The 24,037-nt window shown below is 40.6% G+C and overlaps 1 protein-coding gene and 1 long non-coding RNA gene across 10 annotated transcripts in view; one reads left to right on the forward strand and one right to left on the reverse strand.

The window, feature by feature from the left end:
* Positions 1-24,037, reverse strand: part of Dnm3 (dynamin 3) — a 495,872-nt gene that overhangs the window by 381,474 nt on the left and 90,361 nt on the right. The gene's annotated exons all lie outside the window — the stretch shown is intronic.
* Positions 16,379-22,168, forward strand: Gm39688. 2 transcript variants are annotated; one of them, XR_003948757.1, is made up of 3 exons: positions 16,379-16,758; positions 21,113-21,234; positions 22,034-22,168. It is a non-coding gene; the product is annotated as a predicted gene, 39688 (long non-coding RNA). The 2 variants fall into 2 exon arrangements; XR_865682.2 differs by having other exon boundaries at positions 21,113-22,168.

The raw sequence follows: 24,037 nt of genomic DNA on the forward strand, positions 1-24,037 counted from the left end.
AAGTCAGAGTTACAATGGGGTGGGGTGGAAATGAGGAGAGCCAAGCTTTCAAAGAAGGTAAGTCTCAACCAAGCAAGTATCAGGAAACAGACACAGAGCTCAGTGTCCAGACTCTATCACTCTCAGGGGGCAAGGAGGAAACTGAAACAGAACTCAAGATCCAAAATGAACCAGATATGAATTCAGAAAACCAAGATGCAAATTCAGCCCTGAAAGGTAAGGCTGAAACAAAGCCAGGTGAACAGCATTCAGGTTCAAGATTAATAGCAATGCCACCTCCATACTCAACAGTGGCCTTGCTAGTTGTGTTTCCATGGGTCTGGGTGGAGCTGAGCCAACACACCAGGGCTTAATGGCTCTGCAGAACTGGTGTAGTGCTGGGCTATGAGAAGAAGAACAGCACTTCACAGAAATAGGCACAGGTAAGGGACTGGGTATGCAGTGTTCTTTCTCAACTATACAACGTTGCAAGCTAATAATCAGCAACTTATCTTAAACAGGTGGGATAAGGGCTACTTTTCTTCTCCTCCTCCCTCTCCCAGGAAACTTTAAAAATAAAATAAAAATCAACTTCATTTCCCAGTTCTATTATCCAGGCAAAACACAAGAGCTAAATCACACTGCAAATACTAAAACTGTAAGTAGCACACCAAGGGAAGTGGTAATTAATTGCAAGCTTCAACAGCATCTGGCAGGACTGTCACCTCTTCCTCTAGACATTCTCTTCTCCTGACTTTATTATTCCCACTCTGCCTCCTCTGCTCACTATTCTAGATCCTGGTCCATAACCCACTGTTCTTTCTCTTGTGTTTCGCACTCTTAGGTGCCAGTATGCCAAGACTTCCCTCTTGAACTTTTTCTCACCTTTGTCATTGCAATCCTTCCACTGGCTGATTTCATCTAATTTCAGAGCCTTGGAAAGGTATACATGCACAGATGTGTATTTGTCTGTATGTGTATCCTAAATTCATTTCTCCATCCTCAGCTCTCCCTTGATGTCCAAATTTTTCTGTGTATAATATTAATAGTAGACATTTTCCACTGGACTAATGACCCCACGTAAAGCTCAACTCCCAACTCCATTGTCCCACCCTCACCATTCATAGGTTCCTCTCCAGTCCCACATCCACATCCAATCACTGCTAGAGCCATGCGTGCACTCCTTCTTCTCCTCAGCTCTCTCCCAAACTTTTTCTCATGCTCCACTGCCACCAAGCTTCTTCTGAACCCATTCCTCCTCCTTCCTTGACTGGCATGCATATATGCATGCATACATACAAACATATGTGCATACATACATGTGTGCATACATGAATGAATACATGCATGCACATACATACACACACACACACACACACACACACACACACACAAAGACCTAATTATCTTCCTGATACCAGTCCAGTTCCACTCAATCCATTCAAACCCAACATCTGGAGATCAGGGTCTTTCTACAAGTTGCTCCTCTTCAGGAATGCTCTTCCTACTCACGTATGGTTCCTTACTGTCATTTGTTTCTCACCCAAAATATTAATCCTTTACAGAGGCTTCCCTGGCCCAGATAAATGAAGTCACACTATATCACTTTATCCAATTTATCTTCTTGGTACAATTGGTCACTATGCAAAGTGGTTTGGTTTGTCTGTTTGCTTCTACTCAGTGTCTTCACCCATTTCAATATAAGCTCCAAGAGAACTGGAAACATTATCTGTATTATTTGTCCTCTCCTCCCAGTGAAATATGTCTTTGGCACCATCTGTATATATTTGTTGAATTGATGGATAAACAGATTGATAAAATCAATGAATCAATCAAATCAATCAACAAATGTGGAACAAAGCTACAGGTTGTAGATGAAAAAAATTGGTCTCAAATGTGGTTTCTGGTATATTGTGACTGATTTATTTTTGAAATATCCAGGTAGACTTTTAAGGAATTGATTAGAAATAAGGGCTGACATTTTAGCCCAAGAGCCATGACTGTGAGAGCCACATGGACTGAAGTCACGGAGTGGTGATGGCTGTCAACAGAGAATATGAAATGACTCCAGAAAGAGCCTTGGGCAGATGCAAAGTTCAAGGTCAGGTAGAAGATAATGTGTTCACAAAGTTGACAGAGAGGCCAAACGTGCTAACAACCAATGTTTGTCACCGTGGGACTTCCAGTCCTCTTCAGGAGTAATTGCTACTATTAATTATTGAGCCATTCCTCCAGCCACGGTGCTTTGATTTTTTTTTAAACCCTAGTCCCATTTTAACTGTATTTTATTGAGAAAGCTAACACAACAAGGTGTGTGACCTGAGTCTAAAATAAGAACACTAAAGCACAAAGGCAAGCCAATGCCCCCACACTCGTGAGGGTTAGACTATGCCGGTCTGTGTTTCTGGCTCCCTGTGGGTCTTTTTTCTTCTTCCCGATCATCAGCTAAATTTCAAAGTGGAACCATCAAGAGGAAGGTTCTGAGGAAGTAGGTTATTGCAGCCCTATCCGTGAATAACCGAATGTGCAAATTCAGCAGCAGTGAAGGGTTCAGTGCTGCTTCCTAACAATGCAGGAAGTAACCTGTCAGATCTGTAGAGTGCTTACAAGTGAAGTAAGACTGTCATGAAAATAAGTAATCAGAGTTCTAGACAGAAAATACAACAAAAATTATTATGATTGAAAAGTGAGAGCACTACCTCACCAAAACATCTTATATGCAAGAAATAAAGTTAATAAATGAGACCAAGTACCCGTCAAACTGGAACAGTTTATACTTATGTAATCAAAAATATTTCCAAAGATAATGAGGTGGGCACAGATATATGATACTGAAATATAATCTTATTCTGTAGCCTTGGCTGGAAATCTATCTCTGCTCCCTTAGTACTGGAACTAAAGGAATGCACCACCATTCCTGGAAGATGCTGAATATATCTTAATTCCTCAAGTGTTTTACACACATACACACACACACACACACAGACACATTCACATACACATACATGTACACATACATTTACACATAGACATACATCCTTCTAATTTTCTATTTTATACACAATTAACAGCATTCCACCTAAGCAACTAAAGATCTTCAGTATACTTAATAAGACTCTCACATATCTTCAGGATAAATTTCCGGAAGTTATTATTAGCTGAAAACACAGCCAAGTTGCTTTTTTGAATGTTGTAAGATATTAGTAGAAGTTTGGGTGTTTTACATTGTTAATGTTTTTATCCAGTATCATTTGTTTGAATTTGAAACAAAATACCATATCGCCATTGAATTGCCTTTGTACCCTCATTGCAAAGCATTTAGCTACATCTGTGTAGGTACATTTTTAACTCCAGTCCCATAATCTATGTATCATTATGCAAATACCACGTTACTGATTATTATAGCTTTATTAGCCTTGAAATCAAATGTTGATTCTTCAACTTTACTGTTGTTTTGCAAAGGTGATGCAGTTATTTTGAGTTTTTTGTATTTCCATGTGAATTTTAGATTTAGCCTATCAGTTTTTGTGAAAAAAAATAGTTTTTAACCATAAGAACATTCAGAAAAGGTTTCCTTCTCTGGCCTAAGTAACATGGGGGCTGGGAAAAGTGGACATGGTTAGTAAAAGCATAAGTATTTGTGGCAAACATCTTCTCTAAAAGATATATATTAAGTTTTAAAAAACTAGCCTAGTCTGGGAAAGTAAGTTAGTTGGTAGGGTGTTCATGCTTGGCACATAGGAAATACTGCATTTAACTGTATTCACCACATAAATGGTATGGTACACTGACCTGCAATCCCAGGATTTCAGAGGCAGAGGCAGGACGATCAGAATATCAAAATTATCTTTCTTTAATTAGATAGATTGAGGCTAGCCTGGACTACATGAGCTCCTTGCCTCCAAAAGAAAAGCTAGAGATCCTTATACTTCCTCTAAGCTCTGCCTCAGCAGCACCGCCACTTCAGTGCTGTGGGTCTTATGGAAACATATTTCCTCAGTTATGCCCTGGATATTATCTAGCTAGTTAAGAATAAATACCTTGATAATGAGAGTACATATTTTTGTAAGAAAAGAAAAATTTTGTCTTGTAAATTCTTGAGCATATTTGAAATTGTGTGAATAAAATTAAAATGTAAACAACCCTTATTTTGACAAATGTCTTTGTTGCATAGATGGTATATATGTTGCATAGTGTATCTTGTGGGTAATAATGAAAAAAGCAGCATGATAACACTGTAGTAACTCTCCTGTCATCTAAATATGCCATCATATAAAAATTAATTGGAGATAGACTCTATTACTTAATGACTATTATTTAATATTGGTGTTGTATTTCTCCCAGATGTAAGTTGATGCATGCATAAACCATTCCTAAACAAAAGTAGGTTTCCCCTTTCCCAAAGAGTCACTCAAACCTATACCGTGCTCTACAGTGGCCAAGGCTCGAGAGTCAACCTCGTGACTGCAGTGCTGTTCCTTCAACACGTAGCTTGTGACGTCATTTTAACTTCTGCAGGCTGCAGCTCTCACTGGGAAAACTGATGTCTCTTTCCGAGGCTGCAGTGAGCCCAAGAGAACAGCCTTGTTGGCTCCAGTCAACAGAGTTACCCAGTGACTACCGACAGGACCTCAACAAATTTATACTACATCAAATAATAAACAAGTAAATACTTTTTAAAAATTAGATATTTTCTTTATATACATTTTAAATGCTATCCTGAAAGTTCCCTATACCCTCCCCCTGCCCTGCTTCCCTACACACCCACTCCCACTTCTTGGCCCTGGCATTCCCCTGTACTAGGGCATATAAAGTTTGCACTACCAAGGGGCCTCTCTTCCCAGTGATGGCCGACTAGGCCATCTTCTGCTACATATGTAGCTAGAGACACAAGCTCTGGGGGTACTGGTTAGTTCATATTGTTGCTCCACCTATAAGGTTGCAAACCCTTTCAGCTCCTTGGGTGTTTTCTCTAGCTTCTCCATTGGGGGCCCTGTGTTCCATCTTATAGATGACTCTGAGCATCCACTTCTGTATTTGCCAGGCACTGACAGCCTCATATGAGACAGCTATACCAGGGTCCCTTCAGCAAAATCTTGCTGGCGTATGCAATAGTGTCTGGGTTTGGTGGCTGATTATGGGATGGATTCTGGGTGGGGTAGTCTCTGGATAGTCCATTCTTCCATCTTAGCTCCAAACTTTGTCTCTGTAACTCCTTTCATGGGTATTTTGTTCCCTATTCTAAGGAGGAATAAAGTATCCACCTGTTGTTCTTCCCTCTTCTTGATTTTCTTGTGTTTTGCAAATTATATCTTGGGTGTTCTATGTTTCTGGGCTAATATCCACTTATCAGTGAGTACATATCTAATGACTTCTTTTGTGATTGGGTTACCTCACTAAGGATGATATCCTCCAGATACATCCATTTGTCTAAGAATTTCATAAATGCATTGTTTTTAATAGCTGAGTAGTACTCCATTGTGTAAATGTACCATATTATCTTTATCCATTCTTCTGTTGAGGGACATCTGGGTTCTTTCTAGCTTCTGGCTATTATAAATAAGGCTGCTATGAACATAGTGGAGCATGTGTCCTTCTTACATGGTGGAGCATCTTCTGGGTATATGCCCAGGAGAGGTATTGCTGGATCTTCCGGTAGTATTATGTCCAAATTTCTGAGGAACCTCCAGACTGACTTCCAGTGTGGTTTTACAAGCTTGCAATCCCACTAGTCTGCCCTTTAAAAAGGAAGCTCAAGGGCCAGGCAATGGTGGGGCATGCCTTTGATCCCAGCACTGGGGAAGCAGGTAGATCTCCATGAGTTCAAGGCCAGCATGGTCCTCAGAGCAAGTTCCAGAACAGCATAAAGAACCCTCTCACCAAAAACCAAAATAAATAGTCAGACAGACAGACAGACAGATAAAAAAGAAAGCTTAAAACACACAAGTAAAACTCTAGATCGCAAACCCTTTGATCTCAGGGAAGTTGCAGGAGTCATCTCTGGGCACAGGTCCAAGATTTAAAGGCAGGCATTCTGGTGCTCAAGGACAAGATGATCTTCCCGGCATCCCCTGCTCCTCACTTCCCATGCCCCTCCTTCCTTAGCTGTCATCTCTTCACAGCGCTGCTCTCTACTGTGGCTTCTTCTCCTCCACTCCTTCCCCTCAAACCAGAGCATTTGCAGATGTGAAGGAGGCCTATGTCCTCGTCTCTTTAGAGGGGGCACATGTCCTGGTCTCTATACTATGTCACATTTCTAGGGTCATGGATGACTAAGTCAAGACAATGGCACCTTCCACCACCAAAACAAAAAACAAAAACAAAAAACAAACAAACAAAAACCCTTGCATTGACTCAGATTTTACAAATAATTCGAGGGTATTCACAGACAATGCCATTCCAATGCCTTTCCTGCAAAAACATAATCACTGTCGCAGCCATAATCTGTGCCTAGCCGAACCTAGTGTAGCAAAATTCACCTCACATGCCACCATCATCAGAACCCTTCTGTCACTCCACTATGGCGAATGGTTTTCCTTAATATACCGTTTACGCAATTATATAGGTAGAAACAACCTCAAAAATCTTGTTATAGCTAGTATTCTCATTGTATATAGATAAGATAATGAAATCCTAGGAAACTATATAACATTTTCAAGAATATTAGACAACACACTTATGCATTCCGCAGATGGGTAGCCAATACTATATGTGTCCAGAGAATCAGACGGGCACATTTCAAATCAGCAATCCTTCTGCACTCAGGGTTAATTGAAAGAGCAGATGAGTGGGTGCTTCCAAATAAACCCAAACTGCTTGCTGGTTTTCAAAAATTCTGACATCTTAAATATTCCTTTGGAATGTTCTCTTGGTGCACTGAATCTTGTTGGGTGTAAAACAATACCCTGGAGCAAAACATTTACTGTAAGCTTCCTTTTAGGAGTGGATGTTTCTCTTCCCCTTCTGGACCAATTGGTTATAGACTAACTAGAGGCTCCCATGAGCACATTATGGCTCTCTCTAGTAAGAAGTTTAATATTCACATAATATTTTCAATCTTCTAAAACTTGCTCTGTCTTTTTCGACATTTTTTCATTTTCTTGGTGAGCAGGAAGCCTTCGATCATACACGACACAACTTAAGCTTTCAAAGTCCATGCTGTTTTCCATGCTGTGATTTAATGTTCTTTTTCATTGAGAGCAGAGATTTCTGGCCATATGGAAATTTGTAACTACTAAGAAGCTACAAGTACAGTACGGGAGCACAAACCATTCTGTGACACTTGGCTATGTTGGAGTAAGAAAACAAATCTGTGGTAATTAACAATGGTTTTAAATACAGTTTGACAAAAATCAAGCCACCCCTGTAACTGACTATTGAATCATGTGGCATGGTGTTTATGTGGGTCTTCAAAGTGAAGATAGACTGAAGCTGAAATGGTCTATGCAGGACTTATGGGAAGGGGAGAATCTGGTCTAGAGGCAAGAGGATATACAGAACAGAGAAAAGCCAAAATGAGAAGTTGGATGTAGTAACTCATTGCCTGTAATCCAGCACTTGGGGAGCTGAGCCAAAAGGATTCAGTACCAGCCTGAGCTGCACAGGAAGAAATCACCACAGTTTAAAGAGAGACAGCCAAGGAGAGAAAAGAGAGCATTCAATATTATAAATCAATTATTAATAAAAATCATCTGAGACAAAAAGTGAGTGAGTTGTGGGGAAACCAAGTGGACAAACAATAGCATCCTAGGAAAGCTGCACGTGGGATAGATGGATAAAGTGTAGCATGTGGGATAGACATGTAAAATGTAGCATTGGGATAGACGGATAAAGTGTAGCACATGGGATAGACGTGTAAAATGTAGCATGTGGGATAGACGTGTAAAATGTAGCATGTGGGATAAACACATAAAGTGTAGCACAACAGCATCCTAGAAAAGCTGCATGTGAGATAGACGGATAAAGTGTAGCACAAAGCCTTGTGCAGGAGCATAAGAGATGGGAGAGGATAAGCCCTCCTCGGGGATCATGGTGACAGGATAATGCACATAAACCATATCTCCTACTTGTACAAGAATGTGAAATATGGAGGCCACTGTTTCCAAATGATCACCATTAAAGAAAGCTGGAGTTTAAGGAGACTTCACTTGATTGCTAGAAGCTGTTATGAAAAAGTTCACTGTAGGAGGGGAAAAGCTGAGTTGTGACAGAAGGTGCCTGATTCTTCTTTGTAATGTCTTAAAAGAACAAATTGAGGAGCTAATTGGGGGTCATTAATAAACAATGATGAGGGAGATTTAGAGGAGATGGTAGTTACATACCCATCTATGCTGTGTTGCCCTTCATGACCCCAGTGTGAATACTCCTGATTTTAAATGCAGTCATCACATAAGACAGAAAGCACTGCATGGAAAAATTCAAGTCCATCCCAAGCATAATTTAGAGAGTTTTTATTATACGACTTGTGAAAAATTGTTCCACTAATCGCATTCAAAACAAATATGAGTAATTTCATATTTTATTTTATGTACATTTTCTCCTTTCTTTTTTTAAAGATAGGATATCACATTATAGCTCAACTAGCATGCAAGTCACTATGTGACTGAGGCTGATCTTAAACTCAAGGCAGTCCTTCTGCATCAGGCTCCTGGTACTGGGAACACAGGTGTGAGCTACCACAGCTAACTCTCTACATTTTTTTATCTGCATTGTTGTCAGCTAAGGTTATTCTTTTTGCTTCTCCAGTTTCTCCTGGGGTTATCTTTTTCTCCTCTGCAGCCTCTCCACTCCAGGAAGAACTGATTCCTTTTCAGAGAGGACCATTCCAGTTTGGCAGAGGAGCTCCTGAGTCAGGTACCCTGAGTTTGAGTGCTATAATCCTGCAGCACATCCCATGTCTTTGGTTCACTTGTAGATGTGTGCTGAGTAGGGACTCCGCATCCAAGCCCTTAAGATCAATATTCACTCTCCACATTTGTAAGCATGGATAAAATATTCAGCACTTTGGGGGGGGGGGGTACTTCAACCCTGTACAGTTTAGCTTGGGCTCACCTACCTACTCTGCTAGTATATCAGCAGAATGGCACATGCTGTATCCTTAAAGTGATATCTTTCAGTAGCTTTTTGAGTATGCACACCTCGTTTCAAAGGTGCTCTTAAAGTGAACATGAAAATTTGAACACTTGATATGCATGATTTTGTAAGGTTTTCTGGGTCAAGAGAGTAGCCAATCATTTCAAAGATCACCTCAGGCTACTTTAAAGAAGAGCCCTACCCACACAGTCTTAAGGCTCATTTGTTACATAAGCCATGGACTTGCTTGCCATACATTGTCTCATGTTAACATCCACAAAATCCCAGAGTATTCTTATCCTGGCTAAGCCGTAACTTCTGTGTGTCCCAGTTTCCTCCTGTATGAAGAGAGCAGAATAGTAACATCTTAAAACAGTGTTTTCCAAAAGCATTGTCTTTGCCTTTGTTTCATTTCCTGTTCCTACAATAAAGTACTATGACAAAAGCAACTTAAGGGTAACAGGTTTATTTTGTTCATAGCTCAAGGAATCATGATGGGGCAGTCAAGACGGCAGTAGCTGAAAGCAATCAGTCATGTTGCATTCACAGCCAGAAGCAGAGAGAAATGAATGCATGATTGCTCATTCTATACACACACACACACACACACACACACACACACACACACACACACACACACACACACACAATTTCTGGTCCCCAGCTGGGGGTAATGAAGCATTCACAGTGAGAAGTCTTCCCAGTTCACCTAAAGCAATCAAGATAATCCTCCACAAAGGCATGACAGAGAACCATCTCCCAGAAGACTCTAGACTCTGTCATAACTCTACTCTTTGTCAACTTGATACCTAAACACCACTCTGAAACCATAACCTTCCACCGATTGTCCCCACAGGATCATTACCATAGTAGAAGATGAATTAAGACCAACTTCCCAAGTCCTCATAGTCTTAACAGTTCCAACACTTGGAAAGTCCAGTTCCCAATGTGGATAGCCCCACCTGTCCAGCCCCACCCATACATCCATTTCTCCTGAGCCAGCTAAACTACATGCCCAAAGCTCTTCTTGGCGGATGTCCCACGGTCCTGCCATCTTCAATATTCCAGAATCGCACTGTGACTTAAGCTTCACCTTCAGTGCTTCACTCAGTGGTCTCTCACTCAGTGGTCTCTCTGAGTCTCTTTGTGAGAATGGTAACACACACAGCTCTGTAGTTTTTCATTTAGTTTCCATACCTTCTAAACTAGTATCATATAGACATCACTATCAAGATGGAGGCCCCTCTCTTAGGCAACAACTGCTGAGGAAATACTTTTGTGCTCAAGGGAACAGGGAACCCCCCTGTCTTCCTTTAAGAATGAAGTTGAGTCTTCTCAGCATGGAGCCTCCAGTGGGTGAGAGCTTACCTTTGAGGCACAATTCCTAGTGTCCCAGTGAACCACAAGAGATTTATGTTTGGTGGTACTGATTTCTTTAACAATTATAGTTGCTTTCTCAACACTAAATGACTATTATTCTCCTGTCTTGAAATTTCCTCTGCCAAACAATTTACTCCATTATCTTTAAATTTGACTTCAGCCGTGCTCTCAAGATGTGGAAAGATTAAAGCCATATTCTTATCACACAAATAGCCCCTATTACAGTTTCTGATTAGAATCCATGTTCCCATTTGAAACCCTGTGAGTCAAGCCTCCATTATATGTTCTTTCAGCATTAGCATCTTCCAAGGCAATTCCAGGAACAGCCCATTAATCTCTTCCTCTAACACACTAAAGCATTTCTAGCCCAAAATACCAAACTCTTGTATATTTCAGCCACAAACGTCTCCAAGGCTTAAGAATCACATGGTCAGCTCTATCCCAGCAAAGCCTCTCTACTCCGAGCTGATGTCTGTCCTCCTTTCTTTTCTAGTCTCTGTGACAAAAATCTTCTGACAAAAGCAACTCAGGGGAGGAGGAGTTTATCTTAACTCACAGCTCAAGGTAGAGTCAGTCATGAGGAGGAGATCAAGGCAGCATGAACTTGCAGCAGCTGGTCACATCATAGTCACAATCAGAAACAGAAAGGAATGGGTGCATGTTTGCTGCTGATTCCCTTCCATTTATACAGCCCAGGACCACAGCCAGAGAATGGTGTAACCCACCACAGGCAGGGCTTCCCACCTCAGATCAGTCATGATAGAGCCCTAGCACTGTGCCCAGGGACTCATCACCCGGTTGGCTCTACATTCTATTATCTAACAATGAACACTAACAAACCACTACAGCTCAGAATGCTTACTATATGTGGTCTCTCCTTTATTGTTATTTAATAGTTATCAGTTTGTTGTGGGATTGTTTAAAACACACACTCTAAGCGATGATTTCTGTGGTGCTTCAAAACAGTGCATATAAACGTAAAATTAGGAGTATAATGCAAAAAAATTACTATTTTAGATACATTCTTATTTTTATCTGTTTCTACACAAATCTGATTTTACAGAAGTCATATTGATTTCTATAATAACTAACTCTTGAACTTTATAGTAAAGTTTATATGATTAAGAATCTGTTAGATACCAAACTTTTATTCATGGACACACATTATTTAATAATAATAATTATTATCCTGGGTAAGCCATAAATTTTCTATTCTTCAGTCTCTTCTATATATTATGAGAATCATTATCATCATCATCATCTGCCTTGGGACTGTTGTGAGAATTAGGCAAGCCAGCATTAACGAAGAAGTTAGATGAGTACCAAGTAGACAAGTAAAAGCCATGGAGCTCGAAGGGTGGCAGTTAAGAGCTCTGGCTGCTCTTCCACAGAACCCAGATTTAATTCCTAGCACCCACATCGCTGCTCACAATCATCTCTAACTCCAGTTTCAGGGGATCTGACACCCTCACGCAGGCATATGTGCAGGTAAAACACCAATGCACATAAAATACAAATAAAGAAAAACACTGTTGTATAAAGCTAACGGTTAAGGATAAAAGCTGTCACCACTTTTCTTGAAATAAAGAAATAAAGATTCAGATGAAGGCAGGCTCTGGCATTTCTACAAGCATCACCTCTAGCTACCATGATTCTCACTTGGGCAACATGACACTGTAGTTTTTCTTGAGGTATCTGAAATTTCCTTTGATGTGGTGATCGTTCATTTGTCCTCATGGGGGAAAAAGCCATAACAATAAATGTAATCCTATTTTTTCCACAGCATAGCTCAGAATATAAGTTAACATAAGAACGGCCTTTCTTTCACTCCCACTATAAAAATCATTTGTAACCAACATTTTTAGTGACAGAAGGAAAAAAAATCTGTGTTTCTATGACCACAAAATCATGTCTCTTAGAAGCCTCAATACCAGAAAAAAAAATTATTTTGATCTGAGCTTAGCACACACATAACATTCAACATTCTTTTATTTCCATTGTGTGTCAGCGGAGCATCTCTGAGAAAGGCACCAAGGCCAAGGCAACTCTGTTAAGAGAAAGCATTTCAGTGAGACTTGCTTAGAGTTTCAGTTAGTCCATGATCGTCCTAATGGAAAGCAGGCAGGCATGGTGCCAGAGCAGGAGCTAAGAGCTTTGCATCCTGATCTGCAGGTAATGGGCAGAGAGGCACTGGTCCTAATGTGGACACTTTAAAACCCTCCCCCAGGGACACACCTCCTCCATAAGGCTACCCTTCCTAATACTTCCCCAACACTTCATCAGTTGAGAGCAACCCAGGCAAATGTATGAGTCTATGAAGGCCATTTTCATTCCAACCTCCACACGCTGTCTTGTTCAAGCTTCAAAACCCTTGCATGGAGAATGACAGGAAGAATAAATGAATTCTTTCTAATTATATACGGGAGAAAACATGGGACTGGGCCATTTCATTTCACCATGCCAAACTACATCTTCATGGAAGAGCATTTGAGTTACAGGGGACATCTTTCATATGTGACAGGCACAATATCTAGAATTAGCAGAGCAAATATCTAAGGACCAATTTTCCTACCTTTTAACCCTCTTAGCTTCTCTGAGATCATAACCATAAGAGACTCAGAGAAAGTAAAGATTTGTGAAGCCTGAGGGTCTCTCATCATACAGGGGAAGGGCAAGGAAATGCTCAGTGAGTAGCCTTCCGAAGAGCCTCCAATCCTGCACCTGAGGGACACTGAAGCCAGAAAAGGGACCAGGTCACAGCAAGAGCCTGCTAAGACTGCACACCTACAACACTGAGTCACATGGCCACACAGGAAAGACACTTAAATCCTGCTCAGGAAGTCCACCTGTGAGAGCAAGAAGATTCATGGGCAATATCTATGTAGATTGGTCGATCAATGAAGCATAGAAGTACACAGCGGCTCATGGTTCCTGACAAAGATTCTGAAGTCCTTAGCATGTTATGACTCCTGAATGAGAGGGATATGTGGTGTTATTCACAACAATCCCTTTTTATTATATGTAAGTTTGTGCTGGAGAGGAAACTTTTATTAATGGACTCCTATAAATTTCAAGATGGATCTGAAAATTGATCACCAAGGACCAGTGATTTATCAATAGTACCAATAGGACACAACTTCCACTATAACCCTGACCAAAGGGGTCAGAAGACTCCAAAACCAGAGAATTCATCCACATGAGGGGAGGGTGCTGCACGTCAGCTCCATGGGGACAGTGACTCCTGAACACTGGCCTGGGTGCCTCCTCTTCCCTCTGCTAACCCCATTCATGTGTATGTCTCCTAGTCCCCAGTAAACGCAGACAAAATCTTTCCCTGGATTTTACAAACTCTTAAGAAAAATAAAAATCATTAAGCCAAATCACGTCACCTGGGACCCAGCGCTGGAGATTGGCATCAGAACTGAGGTCACTCTTGTGAGATAAAAGCCTTAACCCTGGCGTCCATTGTAACTCCAGATCATGTCAGAACAGAAGTAAATTACAGACCACCCAACTGCTGTCCACAGAGAATTTTAAAATGACTTGGCATGGAAAATAAACTCTTTTGGTGCCAAAAACACACGTTGTGAGCTCATATCTCTCTCTTGGGAGCCTGGAGAAATATTTTTTGGGTTATGCTATCCTTTTCCTGAGTATCATTTTTTTCTCACTTAATGTCGATGATTCGATCTGTATTAAAATCTTTTCATGTATTGCAACTTTACCTTGTTCAAGAAAAGCATGTGGAAGCAGAAATCTTTTTCCAATAATCGGAATAAATGGAGATGAGTTATGCACAGGGTGCCACAGGGCAGCTTCCTGGGGCCAAGATATCACTGAGGGTCTAATGGCAATGAGGCCTCCCCTTCCTTCCTGAGTCTTGCTGCTTCTACGCATGTTCAAAAGTGCAAAATGTACTTCATAATTGCTTCGCATAATGTTTTGAATCAGAGTATTCCGAACAAAGCAAACAACTTTGAAGAAAATATGGTTTGGGAAATTTTTGCTACACAATCATATACTATATATGATTTACATGTTTATGGTATTGGCATACTACATGTGTATGATTAATCATTTTGATCATGTTTAGCTCCACAGAAAAATGGAAGGGCAAGTATAGAGATTTCTCATATCATTCCAGCCCCAGCTATGTGCATCCACATAGTGGTAGCCTTGCCGGTTTGGTGAGCCTACATCACTGCACTGTAACCATCCATCTTTGTTTCACTGTGTGGCTTACTTTTGCTGTTCTGTCTTCTGAGAGCAGCTGAAAGAAAGCAGAAGAGGGCAGCCTACTGCTAGGTCTTATGTGAAAGTTGTTTTTCTGTTTGCTTGTCTGTCTGTCTATAACATGTCATTTGCAGAGCACTCCTGATTATACACGCCATCTCTTCTCTCTTGTACCACTATTTCTTCATTGCACATACTTAGCTCAACTCTAGAATCCACTTTTTCAGATATTAGCCCATAAGTCTGAATGCTCCCTGGAGATATAATAGCACCATTTTTTAATATCTATTAGCAGTTTTCAAACATGAGAGAGCCCTGGTATTAATTGTCAATCATATGTGGTCTCTGATCATTTTCCTGGTCTTTAATAGGTACTCCAAGTCTCCACTACTTATAATTCAACTTTCTCTTAGTAGTCATGCTCAGTAGAAATTTGTGACAATCCTTTTGACAAGCATTCAGGATGGTATTTTTTTTTAAACTTACTGATCTTTTCTCACCTACAAATATAACTCATGTTTCACTCAACCTTTTTTGTATTCAGACTACCGTGTTTTTGTTTTAAATCCTGACTTCAGTCTTTGTCTTCTTCTCAGTACCTCAGGCATCTTAATGTTTTCCCCCTCTCTCTTAATTCCTTCACTATCCTGAAAATTACTATACTGTCTTACCATCCTCTGAAAACACAGTTCCTTTACCTAATAATATATTAGCTATAACCTATTATAACTAATGGTTACATGTGTTTTCCTGGGGCTGAATCACAATCTGAGTGGCATAAGACTATAGACATTTTTATTTTATTTTTTTTACAATGCTGTAGTCTAGTAGTCCAAAATTAAGATGTTGGTAAGGCCATCCTTTCTCTGGAGGATTTGGAGAAGTATGTGCCCCAGGCCATCCTCTTAGCTATAGGTGGTTGTCAGCAACTTTTGCTGTTCCTTGTCTTAAGAATTCACTATTCCAGTCTCTGTCTCTCCTTCCCATTTGCAGGAGAACCATGACTTGTTAAAATTGTTTTATTTACTTACATTCCAAATGTTGTCCCCTGTCCCAGTTCTCCCATCGTCTTTGCCTCTGAGAGGATACTCCCCCACCCACCTCTATCACCCATTCACCCACCCTTACCTCATCCGTCCAGCTCCCTTCCCTGGAGCATCAAGTCTCAACAGAATTGGGCACATCCTTTCCTATTGAGGCCAGACAAGGCAGTCCTCTGCTACATAGGTGTCAGGGGCCATGGACCAGCCCATGTATACACTTTGGTTAGTAGCTGAGTCTCTGGGAGCTCCCAGGGGTCTGGGTTAGTTTAGACTGTTGGTCTTCCTAAGGGGTTGCCGTCTCCTTGTGCTCCTTTAATCCTTCCCCTGATTCTTCCAGAGGGGTCCCCGACCCCAGTCCAATGGTTGGCTGTGAGCATCTGCATCTGTTACAAGAGGCCTCCCCACTGATACCCAGCAGATGTGTACTTAACCTTCATGTGGGTCCTGAACAACTAGAGTAGGGGCTATCCCAAAAGCGGTTACCTGCAGTACTACCCAAATATTATCTTAGAAAACGCTGTGAAGGATGAAAGGTCCTTATTGCGTTGTAAGGACTCATCTTCTTCAGCCAGAGGCCGGAATCTTCTGGAAATCAAGCTAAATTCAACCATGAGGATAGCAGAAGACAGAAGCTACTGGTAGAGCCTCTCAGAGGACAGCTGACTGGGAGTGGTGACTTTGAGAAGACACTATTTGACTGAGCGTGCTAACTTCCTGCTAACTCTCTGGCCTCTGGACCAAGTGATCCACGTCCATTGCCCCAGTTCCCCTTCGTTCCTTGGTGTCCACTGCTTAGGAACAGAGGTGGCTATGGTCAGCACACACCTAACCCCAAGCTTCATCTTTCTAGCTGGCCTGGCTGCACCTGACATTGATGCTCAACCCTTCTTCACCTAACTGCCTCCACGCTGCCTGTGTGCCACACTCTGGGTTCTCCTTGTCTACGTGGGTTCCTCTTGCTTCTCGAACTTCAGTGTGAGTTCACCTCGAGGTCTCTCTCCTGCAATGATCGTTTGGAATCATTCTTTGGAGATTTTTACCCGCTTACAAGGTAATACTTATAACTTACAAATCTGCAGAGTGAGCCTAGGTTTGTATTCACTTGCTTGGATGTGCTCCAAGCACCCTATCCATCATGTTTCATGAATAAACTGTTTTCTTTATTTGAAGATTGTTTTGAAGGTTATTAGATCAGTGATCTAATAATCTAAGCTAGAAGCCTGGTAGCAACTCACCCTTGTTTCTATTTATACACTCTTGTCATTTTGGTGTATTTAATAATAGAGTAGAATATATTGACATGCACAACAGATAACAGTAAAATCAACCCCAGGAACCCATCGTCAGAATCAGGAATATCTAATCATTTCATCCCCACTTCTGTATCTCTTCCCTTATTCCTCTCCTCATGAGTTAATTATTTTCCTTTGTGTTATGACTTCTTTTCCCATATTAGTTGCTTATATACATAGGTTTATATACATAGATTTATATTCATAGGTATCTCTAAGCCATATACCCTCTCATTTTCTTCTTTGGAGCTTTATAGAAATGAAGAAATTCACCTGGGACCTACTCTAAGTCAACAATAAAAATTACGTTTCAAATATTTATCCATGTTAATGTATATGGCTACAATTCATAAGTTTGTATGCTATTATATTATGATAATTAACTAGAGAAAAAAATATATAGAGAGAGAGAGAATATTAGGATAAGCTATATAGTACACAAAGTAAACCTAATAAACAATAGATAACTAGGTCTAACTCTCTGACTTTACTTCCTGAAGCTTTCTTGATTCCTTTCTAAACCACTCTCACAAACACCAATCAAGAAAAGCTCTTGTGCCCTCTCATCTGGGCATCTTACTTCATGGTTGCATCCTGGCTAACTCTGTTCAGTCTCTTCTCCCATTATCATCATGATATCCATCAGCATGAAGAGATGCTCAGACCAGCCCTTCACTCCAAAGCTTTGATAAGTCCCCTTTGTAGGTGGACTTTGCATCGCGCTTCCATCTCATGTGCCCCAAGACAGTGTGTACTCAGAAATTCCACTAGCTGTCTTCTCTCCAGGTTTTAAACTACACTTATTTCTAGGAATATCCCACCTGAACAAACAAATATTTCTTTGTTCTTGCAAATATACAAATACCACCACACACATAGCACACATACATATTCGCATGCGCACATGTATCTTGATATGGCTAGCTTCTGTTCATTAAGACTCAGTTCAGGCTCCTCAACACAAAATTGCCCACTAATTCTGTCCATGCTAATTATCTGCGTATCATGTGCACCTCCAACCAAAGTCCCATCATAGAAATAACTATGGTTATGGCTATGGGAATAGAAACAAGCACAAGTGTACGATGTAGGTAATTGCTTTATGACTTTATTGGCTACCCTGAACTGTTTTTGCCTCTGACTTATTTTCCAGTTCATGAGTTCCTATAAGACCAAATTATCTCATATCCATCTGACTTCTACTCGCATGGAATTTGAAACAAAGAATATGACTGATTTTTATTAAGTGATTATTCTGTCTATCCATGTGTGGTGGTTCAGATATGCTTGGCCCAGGGGGTAGCACTATTAGAAGGTATGGCCTTGTTGGAGTAGGTGTGGCCTTATTGGAAAAAGAATGTCACTGTGGGCTTGGACTTTAAGACCCTCATCCTAGCTACCTGAAACTCAGTCTTCCCCTGCTCACCTTTGGAACAAGATGTTGAACTCTCAGCTCCTCTGCACCATATCTGCTTGGATGTCATCATGCTCCCACCTTGATGATAATGGACTGAGTCTCTGAACCTGTAAGCCAGCTCCAATTAAATGTTGTCCTTATAAGAGTTGCCTTGGTCATGGTGTCTGTTCACAACAGTAAAACCCTAACTAAGACATCATGAAAGCAAAGTTACTTGTTTTGTAAATATATAGTAGACAGTGCGATCTTGTAAAATGCAGTGTTGCATGGCTTTAATGTCATTAACCAGTTCCTTATCCAATATATTCATGCAGGCAGTTAGGATAGTGCCTAACTCTCTGGCAAAAAGATAACACTTCTCCAACAGCTCACTCAAACGAGAATAAAAAGAAAGAACCTGCCCATCCAGAGGTGCAAGGTAGAAGGGTCTATCGTACAGCAGCACTGTTCTGTGTGCTTCAATTCTTTATGCTAGCACACGAGCCACGCATTTTAAAGTGGGCTAGTCAACCTAACCTGTTCTAACAAGATATCTATCTCTACTCAAACACAACTGCTTAGCATCAAGTCACTATAAGTCATTAATTCTCCACTAAGAGCATATTTTTAGCTTTCTCAGGAAAAATTGCATAACAAAGTGCTGTCCTAGTTTCTCAATTCACCTTCTACTTGAAATGCGACCACGTGAAAGCATGCTTTCATTAAATACTCATCCACCCTCTGGCGGCACTTCCCACTGCTGTGGCTTGGAATTTTCTGGTCTTGATATGAACAACTAGACTCCTTGTAGAGATGAGGATGCACCTTAACTGAAAAAGAGTGTGATTGGATATAAGATGTCACTGCCTGGGGGAACTGCTCATAAGCCTCAAGAAGTAGAGTCAATTAAAAGCACTGAGATTGACAGCTGACCTTTTTAATGCTGTTGTATTTTCATTTCCACATCACAGGACTGGGTAAGAATGGACAAGCCGCCACCACTGTCCCCCAGCCCCGCTACTTCTGAAAAGCCATGACCCTATTCTGACTACTAGTGTTTGCCATCCCACCCTAATAATTTAGACAATTTAGGTAAGATTATTAAGACCATAGGAGAGATGCTGTAAGCAAGGTGAAAAAAGGGAATCAAGAACTCAAGTCACTCCAACAGTCAGGCAAAGTTCAAAAGTGAAAAATCAAAACAAAACAACTATTTGTCAACTGTGGTTGACTATAAGTTTGTTGTTATTCAGTAATAAAATATTAATAATAAACATAATGTAAGACTGCATTAATGAGAGGCTCCTGTCCAGACCTCAAGCCTGCACCGTCCCCTGGACTGTGCTAAGCAGGGACTACACATTTGCCTGGACTGCTGAACATACACATCTCACTTGCTTCATTGACAAGCGACCCTGCTTGGATGTGTGCATGCCAGTGTATTGTTTCCTGATGTCTAAATGGAAATGAAATCCAGTTAAGATAGCAAAATAACAGTCAACACTAGTGAATATTGTCAATGACAGCAATAATGGAGGAGCTAATTCCACATCTCATGTGCTCCTATCACAAATTAAAACAAAAGCATAAGTATTTATCTGTGTTTTCATTGAAGTCTTTGAACATGTTTAAAACTCTCTTTTTGAATTCTTTGTCTGGAATTTCGTTTAAGTTGTTCTCATTGGACTTCATCACTATTGGATAGGTGATCTTTAGAAGAGATGTTGGTTTTTTCATTGCGCCTGTATTTTTAGAGAGACTTGTGCATCTTTCGGTCACTATACCTTTTGATATATGCTTCAGACCCATCTGTGTTGTGTGGACACTGAGGTCTCTGCTTGCCATTAGCCCAGCTTGTTTTGGTTGCAGCTAAATAATACTTGAAATTCGGTCTTGACTCCATATGATTTTTACCATCTTCACAATAGCTAGGACATGGAATCAGCCTAGCTATCCACCAGCTGATAGATATAAACATGATACATTTACACCAAGGGATTCTATTCAGCTTTGAAAAAAAATTAAACTGCAAAACTCTCAGTAAAACAGAACTGAATACACATATACTACAGATAGATAATAGATAAATAGATAGATAGATAGATAGATAGATAGATAGATAGATAGATAGATAGAGATAGATAGATACATAGATACATAGATACATAGATAGATACATAGATAGATACATAGATAGATACATAGATAGATACATAGATAGATACATAAATAGATACATAGATAGATACATAGATACATAGATATTATAGATATAAATAAATAAAGACAAATGTCATATGTTCACTTTCATATGAAGATTTTGGACTTGAATTTTTAAAGGCTGTGTTTAAGTTGGAACAAGATGTCAATAGAGGCCAGGTGGTAAGAAAGGATCCATGAGAGGTGAGAGGAGGGGCTCTGAAGCTCCCTGTGGCAGAGTAAAGCAGGTGGGATGTGAAAGTAGACACAGAGTATACTAGGGGTGGGAACGTTTAAGGGGGGATGGGCAGGAATAGGAAAATAGGGAAACTGGGTGGGGGAGGGTCAACTAGAACTAAAGATGCTCCCTGTAGGCTCTGTATTTGAACATGTGGTCCTCAGCTGGTGGCACCGTTTTTGGAGATGATGGAACCTTTTGGAGAGTCAGCTTTGCTGGAGGCAGTGGACACTGAGGATAGCCATGGGGAGCTTATATCTCACAGCCCTTCCTGTTCTAGTTTCAGCGTGCTGATAAACTGTGATCTTGGTTGGCTGCCTTTCCTGACTGTCTGCTGCCACATCTTCTTACCATCACGGATGCTTCATCTCAAGCTGGAAGCCAAACTCAACTCTTTCTCCTGTAAGTCACTTTTGGTCACAGTATTTTATTACACAATTGAAAACTAACACAATGTGTGGAGGAGGAGGATCAGAGAACACAGAGCATCATGAAGCCAGTTCTCTCCTCCCTCTTTACACAGGTCCCAGAGAGCAAACTCAAGCCACCAGACTTCCCAACAAGAACCTCTATTCACGAATCCGTTTCACTCACTGGCCTCCAAAAACTATATTCTATTAATGTTTTAACTGATACAATAAGTATACATATTTATGGGATAGACTATCAATGTTTAACATATATATATACAATGTGTAATAAGGGTAGTTAACATTCCTTTTATTAAGCATTAATTAATTATCTGTATTAAGAATCCTAAAATTCTTCTTTCCTATTCTTTTTAAGAAACATAAGTTGTTGTGAATTGCATTCACCCTGAGACGATGTAAGACATTAGAACTTATATTCCTCTAATGTAGCTCTATTTTGGAGCCCATTGTCTGTCCTCCCTCTATACTCTCTCCCCCACCACATGAGAATTTTTAAGTAGTTAGAATTTAAGCACCAGAAAGCTACGAAGTCCTTCTCACCCCAGAATAGACTATTATGTAAACGTCTAGAATTATCATCCATTTCTTACCAAAGTCATGATATAATAACTACCTCTCTGAATTGAGATATTAAAACAATGTAAGGAGGAGAGAGTTTTATTCAGATGTTGGCAGTAAGGTCTATGCTATTAATGATGAGAAATATAAATTACTGGCTCCTTAAGAATCATCCCTTAAAGATGTAAATGTGCTTCTTGATCCGCTCTCAGATTCCCACGGCAACAGACGCAGCTCTGAACGTTATCCAGTGGTTCACATTGAGAAGCAACGGTACTAACCACAGCCAAACAGTTTATTAAGTCTCATATATACTTTTCATGTCATTAAATTTTTTGGAATACAAATTTCAATTCTGTTTGTGCTTGGGAAAGCTTAACTTGGGAATTTCTGAATAAGATCTCCGATTTAAACGGTGGTAGGGATGGGATCCATCCATTGAAGACACATGTACAACAGCGCTTGTTTGTCCTTTCCCGGGAGCCATACCTGGGACTTGAAACACAAATATAAACAAGGTCTGGTTGTTAAACTCAAGAAATACACTACAATAAAACAATCAGACCAACCCCTAAACACCAAGTTGGGGGACGGTGGCTGGAACAGGTGACCAGAGAAGCCTGCACCAAGTACAGAAACACAAGGCAGCACAACAGTGGAAGTTGGCCCAGAAGATTTACTGGAGAAATACCATCTGACCTGCAGCTGCCTTGACAAGAAAACGTTGGGAAGAAAGGGTGACAGGTGGTTTGGGCTGAGTTGGGGATGCACCTTAGTTGGTAGGGCACTGGCCCAGTATACATGGGCTCTGGGTTTGATCCCTAGCATCACAAAAACTGGGTATGGTGGCACATCATCATGATGGTACCAATCATCTTAGTACTGAGGGGTTAGAGGCAAAAGGATGGAGAAATTCAAAGTCATCCTTAGTAATACAGTGAGGACCAGGCCAGCAGGGGCCCATGGACCCTTTCTCAGAGGAAAAAAAAAAAACAACTAGAAATAGAGTTGACTGTGTGCATAAGCTGACCAGGAATCAGCAGCAGTTCTCAATCTGTGGGTCATGACCCCTATCAGGATCCAATGACCCTAGGGTCACATATCAGATATTCTGCATATCAGTCATTTACATTATAATTCATAAGAGTATCAACATTATAGTTACAAAGTAGCAATAAAATAATCTTATGGTTGGGCGTCTCCACAACGTGAGGAACTGTGTTAAGGATCTCAGCGTGAGGAAGGCTGAGGACCACTGGGTTAGAGCATCAAAGGCTGAGGACCACTGGGTTAGAGCATCCTTTGGGAATTTACGTATTCCTGGTTCAAAATGTCAACTTATCCTTCATTCTGAGTATGCCATCAGCCACACTTCAAAGAAGAAATAAGTAAACACCAACTATGCTATGTACTGGCCAAGGTCACACGATAAATCAACAAAACCATATTCCTATACTCATTTGCTGTCTGAGCAAAAAAAAAAAAAAAAAAAAAAAAAACGCCTCTTCAGAAACATGCTTATGCAGAAGCAGAGTTCTTTACAAATAAATCTTTTAGCAAATGGGGGTGCCTTTGGCAGACATAAGCACGGAAGGGCAAGTACATGATAAATACAGTCTTTGTAATGCAAAGCATTGCAGTAAAATAGTCTAACACTTCTCCTACTTGATAACCAAATAGGTCCCAAGTCACATCCATGCGAAGTACTAGGGACAGGAGATCAGCAATATTTTTCTGCCTTGAGTTTAAAAAAGCATAATCTCTATCAACATAATCTTCCTATTTTAAATGAAGGGCATGATATCAACCAACAGCACCATTAGAACCAATAGAAGCCAGTTCAACAATGACTTCCACCAAGGAGCCAACAAATATAAAGCTGTCTGGTTCACAATATCAGAAAGGAACATAACCTTAGGAAAATGTATGTGTGATGAGATAGATGGGTATGTGCATGTGTGTGTATCTGCACATACACAGAGAGAGACAGAGACAGAAACACAGACAGACAGAGAAGCAGAGAGACAGACAGAGACAGACAGAGTGACAGACAGGGACAGAAACAGACAAGAGACTGAGCAGAGCTCAGTGTCTCTGGGAAACCCAGAGTTTAGAAATCACAACATAAGCCGGGCAGTGGTGGCGCACACCTTTAATCCCAGCACTCGGGAGGCAGAGGCAGGCAGATTTCTGAGTTCGAGGCCAGCCTGGTCTAC

This window comes from Mus musculus, chromosome 1 (assembly GCF_000001635.26).
Source record: "Mus musculus strain C57BL/6J chromosome 1, GRCm38.p6 C57BL/6J".
Classification (NCBI taxonomy): domain Eukaryota; kingdom Metazoa; phylum Chordata; class Mammalia; order Rodentia; family Muridae; genus Mus; species Mus musculus.